The sequence below is a fragment of the Cupressus sempervirens genome, chromosome 6, assembly GCF_028749045.1.
Source record: "Cupressus sempervirens isolate cs-2001-9-10 chromosome 6, ASM2874904v1, whole genome shotgun sequence".
Classification (NCBI taxonomy): domain Eukaryota; kingdom Viridiplantae; phylum Streptophyta; class Pinopsida; order Cupressales; family Cupressaceae; genus Cupressus; species Cupressus sempervirens.
This window is the reverse complement of record NC_143123.1, coordinates 274,959,247-274,977,787: the sequence shown is the minus strand read 5'-3', so window position 1 is coordinate 274,977,787 and position 18,541 is coordinate 274,959,247. Positions and strand designations below refer to the sequence as shown.

Here is an 18,541-nt window from a genome sequence, read left to right as displayed (position 1 = left end):
TAAATAGTGGATTATTATATATTGGTATGAAGGTTTTAGCATAAAGTAGCATGTTCCACCAGAAATATGAAAAAGGGGAAGAAAGTATAGCATCATACCTTTAATTGACATGTGTAATCATGCTATTTATCCATGGAGTTCATGCTATTTATCATACTAGAGTCTAGACATGTTCTGCTTTGCATTGCCATTTATTGAAATTGTCTAAGTTTTAATGCATTTATTTTCTATACTTTTGAAAGTATTCTCATTTGGTTACTAATGTTGTATATTGTGATGCAGATTGCAATTGAGACTACATCGTTCTCCAAATATGTTGGCTTTACAGGTGTCCGTCTTGGATGGATAGTTCTTCCCGATGAGCTTTGATTCTCTGATGGATTCCCTATTGTAAATGATTTCAATCGTATCATGTGTACTTGTTTCAATGTTGCATCTAATATTGCACAAGCTGGTGGATTAGCTTGCCTTTCTCCAAAAGGGTTAAAGGTAAGAAGTGCTCTTCAAAATGGTTGTTTGACAGATATGTAATATCCGAGTTTCTGTTGTGTCATATTTATCATTTTCAAGTTATGTTTTTTGATAAGAGACATTGATAAGGTAGCAAAAGGAAAATAAAGCACTCATTGATAATTTACCTTATCTATTCTTTATCAATGATTAATTAACTTACCAAATTCGTATGAATCATACTTGTTCTTGCTGATATGAAAAGAAAAAATAATATGTCAAAAAAGAGTCATTGATAAGGTAGCTGTTGTCAAATTTTCTTTGACCTTTCCTCTGTTGGATTGAGATTTCTTATTATAAGAAAACATGGTTTTGGTCACATAGATCTACAAAGTTGTAGGGAAGTTTATTTGAGACTAAAATAATGGTCGTTCACTTTAACTTGCATTAGTGCTAAAATCTTTCATATGATGATTATTAATGTGGGATGCTCAATTTTGTTGCAGGCCATGCATGGAGTTGTTGAATTTTATAAAGAGAATACTAGAATCATTGTGTAAACATTCACTTCACTTGGGTTTGATGTCTTTGGAGGAAAAAATGTACCATATGTATGGGTTCGATTTCCTAGTCAAAATTCATGGGATATTTTTACTGAGATCCTTGAGAAAGCACATATAGTTACAACTCCAGGAAGTGGGTTTGGACCCGTAGGTGAAGGTTTTATAAGGGTGAGTGCCTTTGGTCATAGAGAGAACATATTAGAAGCTTCATTTGTCAATATATCTTATGTAGGATTTATGCCCAGATTGAGATTGAGATTTATAAGCAATTGTGTCAGCATATGAATTACATACCTTTCATATTTACAATAACAAAATTTAAATGGAAAAATTGAGGATTATGCATGGTAGTATGTTGGAGAAATAACTCCTATTTTAGGGATTTTGACAAAACAACATAGCGAGAAATATTGAATTTAAAAGGGAATGTGAAGGAACAAGAGGTGTAGGTGAAGGTTCAAATCACATGAACAGTCATTTGTACACACTGTGAATTTTGTTTTATTTTAAGAGTTCTCCCCCAAGGTAGATGTGTTAGGCTTGGTACTTTGTCTCTTTACTTCATTGATATATGTGTTTGAATTAGTCTACACACAAATAATTAACATGTTACCAAAGCTGATACGCCTTTTGTGAGCTTGCAAGGAGCTAAGGAATGGAAGAGAAAGATTGGAAGCAGGGTGATATCAAGAAAAATCTCTTAATGAGTTTCCACAGGAGAAAAAGCAGGGATTCCCTAAAAAGGATAATCTATTGGTTGGGTATAGACACATAATCCATGTGATCAAAGCTTCAGTAGCAATGGAAAATACTAAAAAAGAAGAATGGATTTTAGATGTGGTGGAAACACTCAACTTTAAATTCTTTAGGATTCTTAGACTACATTGTTATATGAAGATAGAGATTAGATTTTGTGATGCTTCAGACTTAAATCTGATGTATTGTGTATATGCACTTCTTTTTTGATATGCAACAAAGCACAAAATGGAATTGATGATAGTATAAAATAACAATCACTAACGACAACATTATATACTGTTATCATAGTTAATAGAATACTATAGAATATGGGATTTGATATCTTCAATGATGGATGTCATGAGGATTTACATGCAGATTAAGTGTAGATTTGATGCACACATGAACCAAAAGAAAACTGGGGATAGGAAACTCAAGATAGCGAGCAATTATTGTAAAAGAAAGGGAAAGTCAACAAGTATAGTGGTTAAGGCATTGCCTATTTTTATGACTCAAAATCTAACATGGTACATCATATCACAAGATTCGGTTGTCACAACTTTGAGTAGGAATTTCTTAGTTGAATTCGAGTTTGAGTTCAACAAAGATAAAATTTGAGAAAAGAACCCATAGGAGACATAGGCTCTAAAATTTGTCACTAAATATGAATAAAGGGCTTCATTTTGTCAATATATCTTATGTAGGATTTATGCCCAAATTGAGATTGAGATTTATAAGCAATTGTGTCAACATATAAATTACATACCTTTTATCAATAGATAGATTAAATTGAGCTAGTTGAAATTGTTGATACTGAAGTTGAACCCTAAATTTGCTCATTAATGTACTGGTAGTTAATACTATTGCATACCTTTTTGGATTTGCTGGTGTACTTTCTTTTGGATGTTGCCCTTTCTCCTTTGCATCCAAAATGAACTCATTCTAGTCCCTCACTAAAATAAAGGGAGGACCCTTGTACTTCGGGTTTAGGACGAGGCTCTTTCTATATGTGTCCCTCACAACCTTAAGATGTTTGGCAACTTTTTGTAACAATTTCTTACGATCAAAAATATTACTACCAAACTCATGCTCTATATCTTTGATGAGCTCATCTTTGAATTTTTGAGATTGGTAGTTCCACCTTTTAAGAAAAAACACAAAATTGTTAGATATAGCTAGTATAAGAAAAGACTCGAATGAAAGGAAAAATGTTGCACCAATTAATTATATGAAAAAAAATAGTGGGATAAAATTAGTTTAGTTATGATGTACAACAACCTAGTACGTATGGTAGGCTCGAATCTTCGCAGTGTGAGGTCATAAAGCCTCCTATAAAATGTATTGTTTCCTGCAAAAAATGTCATGGGATAATTAATAGTAAAAACCATTAAAGTGAATCATATGAAAGAAGACTCCCACTTTTGGTTCTTTCTAGAAAAATTGGTTAGTATCTTCTACTGAAAGCATGAAATTGCAATGTACCAAATTACTAAATTAGAGAATTACTGGTATAGACAAAAGGTCATTGATAATTTAGATGATCCTACCAAACCCCTAATAAAAAGGAATTCCAAAATAATTAAACAACTTGCACAATATGACACACTAAAGAAGGTCATGAGGCATCACTCCACATCAAAAGCCCTTGCATTCACCACTTCCTATCATGTTTATATCTTGCAAGAAAATCCTTATTACAATATAAAAAAAATATTTAAAGTACCTGGAATCTTAGGACATTTCAAAGGCATTAATTCATTATCGTCAATCAACAATGATGTCTCCATAGATCCCGTGCTAGAAACACGGGTAGGTCTAGGAAATGACAGTGAATTATCACCAATAGATGCACTATGATCCGCATTTGGTGGCGTACCAAATGGTACATCTCCTACCACAAAACAACAATACACTATGTGATGCATCCCAAGATTAAAGTACATATTATCAACTCATAATTAACACAAAACCAAATATAGAAAAATAAGGATTTACTAGCTAGATGTCCCCTTGTTGCTGACATTGCAGTCGGCAATCTCGTACGGGCATCTGTCAACCTTGTAGGAGTCTCCTTTACTAGATGACTTGAACAATACATTGTTAGCAAAGACATTCTGAAATAATAAAAGTAAGAGTTAAGAAGTTTTGAATGTTCAAAATAAAAAATTCCTTCTAACTTGTCAACTAAAAGATTATTTTATCAGTGGCAGCTGGAGCTCTACTACTACCGGCCTCACTGCGTTGTCCTTGACCAAGTTGTGGATCAATTGCCAAAAATTCTTGTATAACAAGAATTTAGTAGTTAAAGTTTCTTACAACTCTTTAAAAAAATTGCATCAATAAAGTATTTTTGCACATATTACATATTTTACTTCACAACATAAAAGATTATAAAATATAAATCTTTATTGAACTTTTGTTATAACTAAATATTCATTGGAGCTTACTTCATAATGCTGAGCTTGCGCTTTCAAATCTGATAGCTTCTTCATCATCTCCCTGGGTTCCATATTTGCCTCATCCAAAATTTTCATTGCTTCTATATTATTTTTTCTAATTTTTTTCTTCAACATTTTTATGAAATTGGGAGTATCAGCGATATCCTCATCAAAATGCATAGCTAGTGGCTCGGTGCTTACTACTGCTGCTTTACCCTTATCCTGAACATCAAATTGTGAGACGAATATTAGTAAAATTATCATAAAAACTCAAAAACTGTAAATAAAATAACATAATAATATAACATTTTTCAACTATCTAATTTGTACAATTTCAAAAAGGTTTACCCTTGCTAAAGAAGGGGTGGGAGTAGCATCTTGGTGACCTCTATCATCTGTCAGATCCATAACGTCCTGTCACAAAGATTAAACATAAAAAAATTAGCTAAGTGAAAGCAATAGACAGTAAAAAAAAACTTATTAACAAAATGGTAAATAGTACTTACAACCCTCATGATAGTAACTTTGTTTGTATCTATGCGATTTAAATGGTAATCAATTAGCAGTTCTTCCCCTGCACTTATTGGTTTTATTGCACAAACAAAAACTTCATTCCCCTCACACGCCTCAAATATGCAATTGGGTTGCTTACTAGTTGAAGAAGGTCGTGTACTATTCATAAAACTTGCAATATTACCTATTGCTTTTGGTCTCCCATCAATGTACATAGCAAATCTTTTACTTTGATCATTTTCTTTCCGTTGTATATAATTAGCTGATACCCCATACCTATGCATACTTTTTTTATATCGAACAATCCATATCCAATCATTGTAATTGTAAGATGGACCGACATACTTGAACAATTCGACAACTTTGTTGTAACATACCTTTATCCCATCCATGGAAAATAGGCCCAAACCATGTAATGAGGATGGAGCAATGCGATATATCCTCTCATTAACACAAAAATCTGTGTTAATTGGAGGTAGCTCATTGGGTATCCCTTCTTTCTCAATGTGAGAGTACCGAAAGGAGCACCTTAATGTCGCCTTTGGTATCATCATCATAAGAACATGACCCCCCATTATCAAGGAAAAATTGCATGCGTTTATCAAATTTTTTTCTATTCTTTTGACCTCTAGTTGATCTCCCTCTTTTAGCCATACTACATGTAGAGCTTTCATCTACCATTTCCTCATTTCCCTCATTCGGTGTAGATAGATCTGACAAGTACCTATTTGGTGGGTCCTGAAATCCATCAAATGGAAAGTGAAAGTGACATATATAAAATGTAGTAAGTTGAAAGTGATTATACAATTATATTTCTATAATTATATTTCTATACGGACCTTCTTTGTCTATATATACATTATATGATTATATAATATGTCTATTTATAACATACGTGCTCAATGATAAACAAGAAGAATATAAGAAAATTATGTCTATTTATTGACTTATACCTGCTGATCCATGTCATTGTGCACAGTCCACGCCAAATAGGTCAAATCTCCTGTAGTCAATTGTCTGTTTGCAAAAAGGGTGACAATCAAACACAATATAAACATTGTTAATTATAAATAACATATGTTGTAATCATTAGAAATGAACACAATAAATATGTAATCAAATTTCCTGAATATGTTAATCATTTACCTTAAGTTAGCTAAAAATTACATGATACATGTTTGCTACAAATAACTTAGAAGACAACATGAACAATAGGCAACATCGCAAACATGAACAAATTTCCCTTATATATGGAATGCAAGATCATCAACAAAAGGGGTGACAATGTACCTATAGTCAATTGACTATTTGCAAAAAGGGTCATAATCAGACACAACATAAACATTGGTAACTATAAATAACATATGTTGTAATCATTAGAAATGAACACAATAAATATGTAATCAAATTTCTTGCATATGTTAATCATTTATCTTAAGTTCACTAAAAATTACATGATACATGTATGCTACAAATAACTTAGAAGATGACATGAACAATATGCAACATCGTAAACATGAACAAATTTACCTTATATATGGAATGCAAGATCGTCAACAAAAGGGGTGATGACATTTGTAGTCATTGATTATCTTCTTCTTCTTCATCATCATCATCATCATCGCCATCATCACCATCATCATCGCCATCATCACCATCATCATTGCCATCATCATCGCCATCATCACCATCATCATCACCATCATCACCATCACCACCATCATCATCATCACCATCATCATCATCATCATCACCATCACCATCATCATCATTACCATCATCTTGATCTTCATCATCTGCTTCTTCATCATCTTCAATATCTTCTTCTTCCATAACATTATACTTTATCGGCCTTCCTCTTGGATCATGTCTAACAACAAATGACCAACCCTATTTATTTAGAACCTCTGAGTAAAACACTTGCTCACATTGGCTTGGAAGAACATAGGGCTCATCTCCAACTGGCTCAAACGACCTTGTATTGATCATTGTAAATCCATTATCATGTTGAATAACCGTTCTATCTAGATCATTTTGATTTAGTCGTAACCTGTACCATTTGATGACGAATAGAACTACTTTGAAGGTGTTAAATTCACACTCAATTATATCATCCAAGATGCCATAGTATTGATTTTGAGATTGTTGAGGATGTATGTTGTTTCTAGATGATATATTGGTGACCTCGAAAATTGCAGTTATCCTAGAATCACAAGTTTTCTTTGTGTCATCCAAATTTTTTATGTGGAATTTATGGCCATGATAGTACATAGCTTTGTGGTGCTTGACTTACAATTTTTGAAGTGTGTGTAAATTATTTGCATCGTGAGTTGATACTAAACATATGTCGAGTTATGATCATTAATAAATTTCTACGTACCTCTCCACCTCTTAAACCCTTTACTAGATCAACTACCATCGGCATAACATTGGAATCTCCATTACGATGAGCTTCTGTAACCAATGAAGCAACACCTTCCCATGTTAATGAGCAACCATTTTGTTGACATCGTTCAATCCATTCCGTCATCCAATCAAGATTGTTCGCAATATACAAATGTATTGCATCCCACTCTCGACCACCTATTTCAAAAAAATACACCAATTAAAAATAACTTATATTGAAGATTTATATGAACTAATTAACTACAATACCATCTTAGATTTACCTCTCACTTTCCTCGATCTACCTTTTCCCATCAAGTACTCCCCTTCAAATTTGTTAATTGAGTTGGGATCCCAAATACGATCTACATGGATGTTTGCTGTAAACTTAGGAAGATATTCAGTAATGTACACTATGGTCTAGTATACCATATATCCCTCCACCATAGAATCCTCGAGATGTGCTCTTTGTCGAACCAAGCCTTTCAAAAATTTCAAGTGCCTCTCAACCATCCACATTGACCTGGTTGGTACATGTCCACACAATTCAATCTCCTCAACTTGATGTATGAGGTAGTGTTCTTGTGCATTGAAAAAATTTGGAGGTAGACACTTTTGTATTTCACACATTAGAATAGGAAATTTTCTCTTCCAATATTTTATATCTTCTTTATTGATTTCTTTAGATGACAACCACCTCATGTATTTTCCAAGATCATATATAACCTGTTTGACATTGTTGGCAAAGTGGTGTGGGAGAGATAGAGGTAGAACGTATTGTAATATTTGTAAAATGATCTTGTCAATATTTTATAAAAGAATGCAATTGAAACTATATGCAGTATATAAATATATAGTGAATACAAAATAACATGAATTACCTTAATAAATGTATGCCAATCATGTGTTTTCAACCCTGGCCCAAATTCACTTTTATTTGATATGACATTGTTTATGTTTGCAGCAAATCCTGTGGGAAATCGTATTTTTTTTATGACTTCTTTTATAGCATTGCTCTGCTGCTCTGACAATAACCAACTAAGGGCACTTGTATCAATCCAATCTCCATTGTTATTTGGTCGAATAGCATTTTTCATTGCATGGTTGGATTCTTCAATGTCACTACAAGTTTTGACAATTTGATCTTTGTCACGCCTTCCATCCACAATTTTCCATAATGTCTTTGCTACATTCTTTCCAATATGCATAGGATCAAAAAAATGCACAATTGGGAGTTTCTCATAGTACGAAAACCTAGTAAATTGCATAGGATAAATTTTTAGTCCTTTTGGAAGTTGGACATTGATGTCTTGACGACCTTCACAACCATCAATTACATCATTAGTAAACAAAACACAATATCAAAATATAAATTTGAAACAAAAAGCATCAAATGGAATGACATTACCTCGACGATTTATTTTATTATATGCCAACTTCCATAGGCGAGGTGCCATTCTCTATGGCTTTGACATAGTCTCTTCTAGACCATTCAAAAGATGTTTTTCGGTAATTCGGTACTTATGATTTCTATGCAAAAAGTGTCTATTCTCATCAAACACCTACTTTCTTAAACTTTTTGAATGACGAGATTTCATCTTTGGAACACAAACTGGACATGCAAATTTACCCTTTGTTTGAAGACCTACAAGATCATGTATAATTGGATTAAATGTGTTAACTTTGACATACCAAAAAAGAGGTGTCAAGAAGAGAACATACCACATAAATGTGTTAGCCCAGGGGCATCCTGTATTGTCCATACAAGCATTGCATGAAATTGAAATTGTCTTTGTCCTATTGGTCTACAAATGTCATACATAGTAACCCCATTCCATAACACCACCAACTTGTCGATAAGGGGTTCAATATATACGTTGATATCTTTAACTTGGTACTTACCTAGTTGAATGAGCAAAAACATTACATAATTATTTTGACCATTTGATGGATTAGTAATAATAAATTAATTTAGATGACCACTAAATCAAAAAATACCTGGAACAATCAATGTCAACATTATGTGCTCTCTCTTTATGGACAACCAAGGAGGTATGTTATTGTTGATAACAAAAATAGGCCACACTGAGTAAGTAGATCTCATCTCTCCATAAGGATTGACACTGTTCGCTGCCAATGAAAGCTTGAGATTATGAGGTTCTTCTTTAAAGTGTGGCCATTTTTCCTCTATTTCCTTAAATGCTGAACCATTTGCAGGCATTCGCATAATGTCATCTTGACTTCTATTGCGTGCATGGTAATCCATAAATTGTGCCAAGCTATTGCACTTGAATAATCGTTGCAGACGTGGAATAATGGGAATATACCGAAGAACCTTGCGAGGCACCTTTTTTGTTAACCAATCTGATTGATATCTACTGATATGAAAAGTAGGGAATTGTGTTGCAAATTCATGCTGTTTATGATATATAATATGATCATTCGGACATGCATCTATTGTTTGATACTCCATTCCAATATCTTTCATGATGGCAGATAATTCTCGGTATGAGTGAGGTAGAATGTTTGATGGTGGTAACAAACACTCACCTATCAACCTACAACCAAAAATATAATTTCTTAATTTAAGAATATTAATTGCTACATGAACCCAATGTTAATTGTAAGGGAACTACGAGTAAAATAATGATAGAAGATGGCATACCTTAACATATGTGTGATTGCTTCATTGGACAAACCATTCATAACCTTCAAGTTCACCAATAGCAATACAATGGCAAGAAGAGTTGTTTTGGAGCCTTCATATAGGGACTGGTGTGCCTTCTCAAGTAAAGGTACATCAAACTCTACATCATCATCACCATCATCATCATCATCATTATCATCTTGATCAAGATGATCTTCATCATCCTCATCTTCTTCCATGGTATCATTACCTTCTACTTCAATATTCACACCTCCATGGTCCCTCGTTTGGAAATCTGCATTCTCCGAATTGTCATGGTCCATAACATGAAACTCAGGGATGTTGACCTATATGAAAATGATGACCTTATATTAACCATGACCATGATGTCATCATAAAATCATGTCTTATGTAATTTATAAACTATTAAAATACATACCAATGGGCGATACTCATTTCCCCCTTCAATGTGACCATGTTGCCTACAATGTTGCTCAGCTGTTGTGATTAGATATCTTCGAGTCTTTAAGCCCTTACACATTTTGAAAGGACAATAACATTTTCCATCACCTTTTCTTTTTAAGTTAGACCATAGTCTAGCAATTGTCTCCCTATTCTTTTGTGCATTGATATCATTAGACATTGTCTTTCTTGAATGGAATGACTCATTGGTGGAAGAAGGATGATTTGTTTGCAACCTGCAGATGGAGTAGTAAGAGGAAGACACATATAAAAAGGAGTTATGTCTCTGAACCAAGTAGGAGTTAGGACATGCTGGAGTGGGGTTAGCCCAAGATATTTTGGAATCTTGAAGAACTTGGTAAAGGGTATTTGGAAAGGTGAAAATAAACAAGTATTTTTACAGCTACAAAGGAGGAATCAAGAGCATTATAAATAATGAAGAAGAAACTTAAATCCATACAACTTCACCTCTATTTACAATTTTACCTTTTTGCAAGTGAAATATGACAATATACAAAATTTCCAATCACATTTTCACTTAAAAAAGAACACCAAATATACCTTTGGTACAATATCTTCTTCAAATTCTTCGCTATCAGATTCTTCAGAATTGCAAGCTCCTGTGCAGAAAAAAGATGAGATGTACTAAGTAATTTTTGATGGGCAATATTTAAAAAAATCAACTATCAAAAAAATAATTTATGAAATTCAGTTGCTTTATTATGTACTGAAGACTTGGCAAGATGTTCCCAAGTCTATCTATAGAATGCCTATCTGTATGTTTGTTTGCAAATAGTCTAGTATGGTGCCACTTTTGAACAACAAAAAATGTCACTAGGGTTGGTAATTTGGTTGAAGAGATGCACAAGCTTGTTGACACCACATAACTTTTAGTTCATCATATAGCATTCAGCTATCTTCTTTAACAAAATCCAAAGAGAATACAAACAAACTAATGAGCCGTGTCTATCTTAATTGAATAGCAAGTACTATAGTGAGTATTAGGAAATTGACCTTGCAAATAGCATCTAGTTCATAAAGTATTAGGAAAGTGACCTTGCTAATTAGTTTAACATAGATTGGTGAACAGAAAATTCATAATAAAAATCTGATTTTTTTCCACACTTGTTCAAACCATATAATGAAATGACAAAAAATTAATTTTATACAAAGACCATATTGTAGGCTATCCAAGTTGAAAGTGAATAGATGACCTTTATGGGGTGCTGTACCAAGTGGAGCAAGTATGTGAGAGCTTGAAGATGAAGGGCTCCTATTTTGGGGCCAATATTTGGTGGTTTAGAGGTGCCTAGGGAGAACCTTTGATGCTAAGTCTTAGTTATGTAAACTTTGGTGAATCTAGTGAGCTTTCTACGAGTTTGTACCTACTGTATCAGCAACCACTATGCCCTATTCTAGACCTTCAATATTCTAATTGACATCAGTTATAAGTGTGCATCCAGATGTTAGCTACAATTGATTGGGGTGGCTTTTAGTGTGTATCAGTCTAATTTGACATGTGTGATGGTAGTATCAATGTGTTATCAACATCTTACATTATTTAGAAGAGGTGTAGTTCAATGGGTAAATGTTCGATCATTGTGGGAATGGTATTCTATGCTTTCTATTAGGTTAATTTGTGTTGTTGCAGCAGTCTAATTTTATAATCTGAATGTCGTATCAGTTTGTTTCAATAATGTTTTTGTTATTTTGCTATATTGTAATGCATCTCACTATAATGTCCCCTTTTTGACATGACATTCAATAATAAAAAATAAAAAGTAAAAATATAAAAAATTAAAATAACATGTAATATAATTATAATTTAATTAAGTTTAGTGAATGATCAAAATGAATGCAATAAAGAGTTATGAGTATTGAAGGATTAAGATATAAAGGAGAGACCATTCTATGAGAAGAGAACGTGAAGGAAGCAAAAAATCATTTGGAAATAAATTATTATTTTGTAAGGTAGCAATGAAGGGTGGCGACTCAATTCCTTTTGAAGGGAGGCAATTCTTTTATAAATAAAATATAAAGGGAAGATCAATAGAAATTCACCATCAAATGTAATCTCATTCAACTAGATACAAAATCAAAAATCCATTCAAGAATCAATTTATGAAATCATTACACACCAATATATCAAATCAGCATTCATTCAATCATCACTATCAACATTTTTTAAATCATCAATCCTAAATCCATCAAAGTAAGCCATTCAATTTTCCACCTATCATCAATTGGGAATCAAATATCAAAATAACCAAACAATCAAACCAGCAAGCAAACAATCAGTCACTTATACATGCAAATATCAACTATTTGAGTATCAACCATTCTATATCCGATCATTTAAATATTTATAATTAAGACATCAATTGGTTAAGCATCCACCCATCAATCCTTCAAGAAATGATAATAAAGAGAAATCAGACAATTGACAATGATCTATCAAATACATCAAGATATCAGTTTTGAATTCTAGTTAGTACTTGCAAACTGGATAGGTTCTGGGCCATAGGGTAGGCTAAGGATTTGAGGCAATATTTATGATACATATTCCACAAAAATTAGCATAATTAGTATAAATACTAGGTCGTTACTGCAGAGCGTAAAAACTGGTTGATTAGGACATTTAGCAATTCTCGATTTGGGTACTCCATTTCAATTTGTTTAAATTGTTTTGTCCAATGTAGGTTGATGCTTTTTAGTTTCAAGGTTGAAACCCAAAGTGTCATATTTGGTAGGCATTTTTGTTCTTATAGCCTTAAATTCATTGATTGTGATTTTAAGAAAAATCTACGGTGAGACTTATTTTTCAGATGCATGATGAGAAATGATTTCCACATTGAAAAGTTTTATGAGAATTCCTAGGTTCAATAGCTGTGTCTTTTCTAGGGCTTATAGCATCTCTTCTTTTGAGCTTATGCAAGTGAAAAAGTATGAGAAGGGTAGACTTTAGCAATGGCTATTGCTTTTGTTATTATTCCATTGTTTATTATTTTTCTTATCTCATATCTATGATTATTTTACATTTTTTCATTTCCACGTAAATTGTGGCCTGAGGGGCCACACCTTTTTATATTGATTTAAGAAAAAAGATCACACATAAGGGTGCATCTATAGCTAACTACTTAACATCTAGAATCATATTAACAAAAAGGTTCATATTCATTCTCAAACATATTAAATTGTACATCAGCATAGCCACCAGGGCTAGCCTCCAAGAGCAATCTAGAAAATTTCCACTATTCAGAAGGGTGACAAGAATCATAGTCCATCTTGCAAAAATCATTTTCCAGACCGATACACAGGCTTTCTAAAGAGTATAGAGAATAGCCCAAGCTTCCATCTAATTTTTTGAATAGTACTTAAGGAAGTAGAAAAGAAAAACTAAATAGGGCTTAAAGTTCGACTACTAGTACCGCCCATTCCTGTTGGATGTGGATTACTCCTTGAAAACCCATCTATATTGATTTTGAAGAAATCATTTGGGAGGGGAGACACTAACCTAAATGGTTAAATTTCTTGACTTGTTGAACTTTGGGACCAAACCTATTTTGTAAAGAAAGAGAAAAGCATTAATCCAAGTGATTAGCAATGTGGAGATCCAAATGAACAGTTGACTGAGATAGCTCTTGTTTTGACAGACCACCCTTTCATGAAATCTCATTCATATTATAATCTTGCATGATCTTATCATAGCAAAGGTGATTATGAAATTGCTAGCTGCTACTACATGGCATCAGTCAAGGAAAGCCAGAAGCCACAGGATTTTGTGTTGCCATACTTTGGGTTGGGATAGGTTAAATGAAATTGGGAGATCTTAAGAGTTCTCTCTCAAATTTTGAAAAGGTTCTGGAGCTTCACCTTGAGAATTGTGAGAGCTTGAAAGCTATAGGCCATATATATGCTCAACAAGGGCAGCGAGAGAAGGCTTTGGAAATTCTAAGAAAGGAAACTCGCATAGATCCATGCGATGTTCATTCCTTTATTAAGATGGGTGAGTTATTGATATCATCAGACCCCAGTACAACCTTAGATTCTCTTAACACAACAAAGTCTCTTCTGAAGAAGAGCAGAGAAGATGTACCCATTGAATTGTTAAACAACATTGGGGTTCTTCATTTTGAGCATGATGAACTAGAGTTGGCTCAACAAACTTTCATGGAGGCATTAGGAAATGGCGTTAGGGTTGAATTCATCAATAAAAGCCCCAGTATCAATTCTGAAGTTTTTCCTGTGTGTTTAAAGGATATGGAATTCTTCCATCGACTAGAAGAAGAAGGTGTTTCACTTGAGTTGTCATGGGATAAAGTGAAAACACTATTTAAATTGAGTTTCTTTTTAAATACTATTTAAATATATTTTAAAATATGAATTTATCCATGAGAAATCCAATGAATAGGTGCTCCTGCATCATAGACGAAGATGCTGATGCAAGGTATGATTTTACTGACTTCCCTCTTAGCGCCCTAGTCCACCAACTCATACATGAAACCATGGGACAAAAAAGAAAAAATGTTGGATTTAAAAGCTTTTCCGATCAGTTATTAGGAGTATGAACGAGGTCTGCATGTCATATTTGAATGAAGCTCTAAGATTCATTCAAAGCCCCCTCACCAATATCAGCATGGAGGCTTCGAGTGAAGCCCCTTGGGACCTTCATTCAAAGATTTGGCTTCATTTGAAGCCCCTAAAATTTAGCTTCCCCACTTTCCATCTGATTTCTTCATTATGGAAAGTGGGAACCATTATTGTGGCCCTACCCAGAAACAAAATTTTATCACCTAATTTTCCTTTTGTTGACTTCATGATCTTTCTATGAAGCAAATAAAATAATAACTAACATTTTCTATGTTTCAAACTTCTATGTTGACTAAAAAACATCTGCTGAAATAACTTTATTTGACAAATTCCATTAAAAAATTATAACCTTTTTCAACCTAGACTTATATTAGACATTTTATAAGTTACACTAGATTAACATGTTTAAAAGTAACTACACATATCTAAATGTGTGCACTACATAAGTGTGTGATAAAAATATATATGTATATTTCAATCTATCTTGACATATGTTCATAATCACTCGTATGAAAAGGAATGTATTCAAATATTTCAAGCTCATCTTTGTCATTTGGCTCCCCAAAAATGTGCATACAAGTAACAAAATATTATAGAAAGTCAAGTATTCAAACTATTTGCTAAATGTTACAAGAGAACGATAGATCGTTCATTTTTGAATATATAAAATATTTCATATACCACAGAATAACTATTTTATAAATGAAAACTTTCATACATGGGATGAAGCATTCTAGTTGTTTGAAAGTCTATTGGACATTGTGAGCTTGCATAACAAATATCACAATAGTCCTTGAATGCTTGAATGTTCTTTTTTCACCTATAAGTAGTGGTGAATATAGAAATAATGAGACATTTTATTTAATCTACTATATGGATTTGAAGCAAACAAAATTATTATAGCAACTCAATGCAAAGGAAAATCAATATATTTAATTTAGAATAGTCTAAATGTGTTCATACAAAAACTATAAATGATTATCGCTATTTAATTGATCTTTATATATTCCTAGTTTTTTAGCTAATGACCAGCCAAATGTAGCCCATAAAGACAACAAGACACAATTTATACCCAAATTAGCATTTTAGAATATTATGAGTGAACCACTTTTCTTTCTTTGTAGCCTATTTTATCTTGGAAATAGGATACCAAATCATGTTGTTATCCTTGATTTATAATCTTATCCTAGTTGATATTTTCTAACAAAAAATTCAATAATCTATTTAGATAACTTGTCTTTTATAGTGTTAACCATTCTCCAAAAATACATAATTTTTTTCTAAAAATTTCTTCGAACTCAATGGAAAGCTCATGATTCAACTACCTCTTGTCTCCTATTGAGGTATTTTGGGGATGATATAATAAATAATTCATTCCATCCTACATTGGTAATACTTCTTATTTGGTGAATACATCATTTCATCAAAAAGACTCTTTGTGTGGTGAACCTTTAGTATTTTACCTATACAGTAGATAGATCAGAAGCAACAACATATTTAAATAAACTAAATATCTCTAGAAACATATATGTATATATGTAATAATGTAAATCAAATCAATATGGAATATTTTCAAGATATAAGTTAAATTCTCATGGATCATTTAGAAGTCATATGTCACAAAAACCTTCAAGTGGGTTACAATTTCTTATTTTTGAAAAATAAATCAAATATTGAATAAATTTGAACCTAAGATTTATTTAAAATAATTTTAAGATATATATTCAATAAAAATAAAATAAAATAAAAGATAATAGAACTATATCATTGAACATAAGAGGAACAAAATTTCATCACTTGATTTTCCTTTTGTTGACTTCAAAATCTTTCTGTGAAACAAATAAAAAACAAATAACATTTTCTATGTTTCAAACTTCTATATTGACTACAAAACATCTTCTCAAATAACTTTATTTGGTGAATTCAATTTAAAGGATTAGAACCATTTTCAACATAAACTTATACTAGATTTTCAATAATTTTCAAACTTCTATTTTGACTACAAAAGATCTCTTGGAATATAGATCATCCATTGTTGAATATGTAAAATATTTCATATACCATACTATTTAATCTTGCCAGGCTATTTGAACAACTACATGACTCTAAAAAAGCAAATCTTTTGTACAGGCTAATATTGTTCAAGTTTCCTGATTATGTGGATGCATATCTACAACTTGCAGCCATGGCCTAGGCTCGAAATGAGATCCAACTAAGCCTAGAATTGATTGGGGAGGAACTTAAGGTGGATAAAACCTTAGTAAATGTGATTACCATGCTTGGCAACCTGGAACTGAAAATAGATGACTGGCTTAAAGCAAAAGAAACAATTAAAACTGCACAAAATGTATTAGATGGTAAGGATGCTTATGCTGACATTTCTCTTGGAAACTGGAATTATTTTACAACTTCACGCAATGAGAAGAAGGATCCAGATGTGGAGGGAATACATCTTGATAAGGCTAGGGAACTGTATTGTAAAGTGTTGGCTCAGAGACCTAGAAATGTCTATGCTGCAAATGGGGTAGGCATTGTGCTAGCCGAAAGGGGTCATTTTGATATTGCAAAGGAAATTTTCACACAAGTTCAAGAAGCTGCAGGAGGAAACATGTTTGTTCAAATTCCTGATGTGTGGGTAAATCTAGCACATGTTTACTTTGCACAAGGACAGTTTGGGCTTGCAGTGAAAATGTATCAAAATTGTTTGAGGAAATTCTATTTTGGCACTGACACCCAAATTTTATTATATTTAGCTCGATCACATTATGAAGTAGAATAGTGGCAAGATTGTAAAAGAACATTATTAAGAGCAGTACATTTGGCACCCTCAAATTACATGTTACACTTTGATATTGGTGTTGCCATGCAGAAGTTTTCAACTTCAACACTTCAAAAGCAAAAACGTATTGCTGATGAGGTTCATCATGTAGTGTCTGAATTAAAGAATGCACTCTGTGTGTTTAGCCAACTGTCAGTAGTGCCAAGCCCTCATACACATGGTAGGTTTCAAGGATTAATACAGGCCGCCCACATTGCAACCCTATATGATTGCTTTCATAACCTGCCATCTCCGTGCATTTTTTCTATATGTATGCTAATTTGATTTAAGGAACTGTCAGGCTATGTAATTGTATGATTTGATAATGAGCAAAAATTTGCAAAATAATGAAATATGATACAAGAAACAAGGAATATGCACTATGTTTCAATGAATTTTTAAAAATGTCAAGGTCGATTTTGCAAGATGAGCATCATAGAACTTTACAAAATTATGAAGACAAGGCATATTTTGTGTTGCTGAACAAGAAAGCATATTTCTAACTGAAGTACTGACATAAAAAGTTTAGTAACTATCCTAGAAAGTAATATTGATGAAAGAGAGCATATTCTTAAAGTAGTGGCTTGGTAGAAATCCATTAAAAGTGTCCATTAAAAAACACAATACAGCCTGAATATGTCAGTATATGGCAGAGAGTTTTACATGGCATTCTTGTGATAAATAGAATAGTAGTCAAGCCTTATTCAAGAATGAAAAAGCTTGTTATTTTCCAAGGAGAGGACTTCTATCAAGATGAATCATTAAATGTGGAGTGCACTTTGTAACAGACACAAAAGATTGCATGAAAGTTGTGAAAGGGGTGCAGAAGATGCTCACTTTTTCCTTGCAGAGTAACAAGTAGTTGGTGTTGCTGTTTCTATTAGTGTGAATTATGCAAAGTAGCCAATTGCGTTTGATAAGAAACTCAGTGTCAATT

At 32.9% G+C, this 18,541-nt stretch overlaps 1 pseudogene; it reads left to right on the top strand.

Annotated features, from left to right (window-relative positions):
• The first annotated feature begins 411 nt into the window (after positions 1-411).
• On the top strand, positions 412-17,922 carry LOC149552296 (protein CTR9 homolog; annotated as a pseudogene).
• The last annotated feature ends 619 nt before the right edge of the window (positions 17,923-18,541 follow it).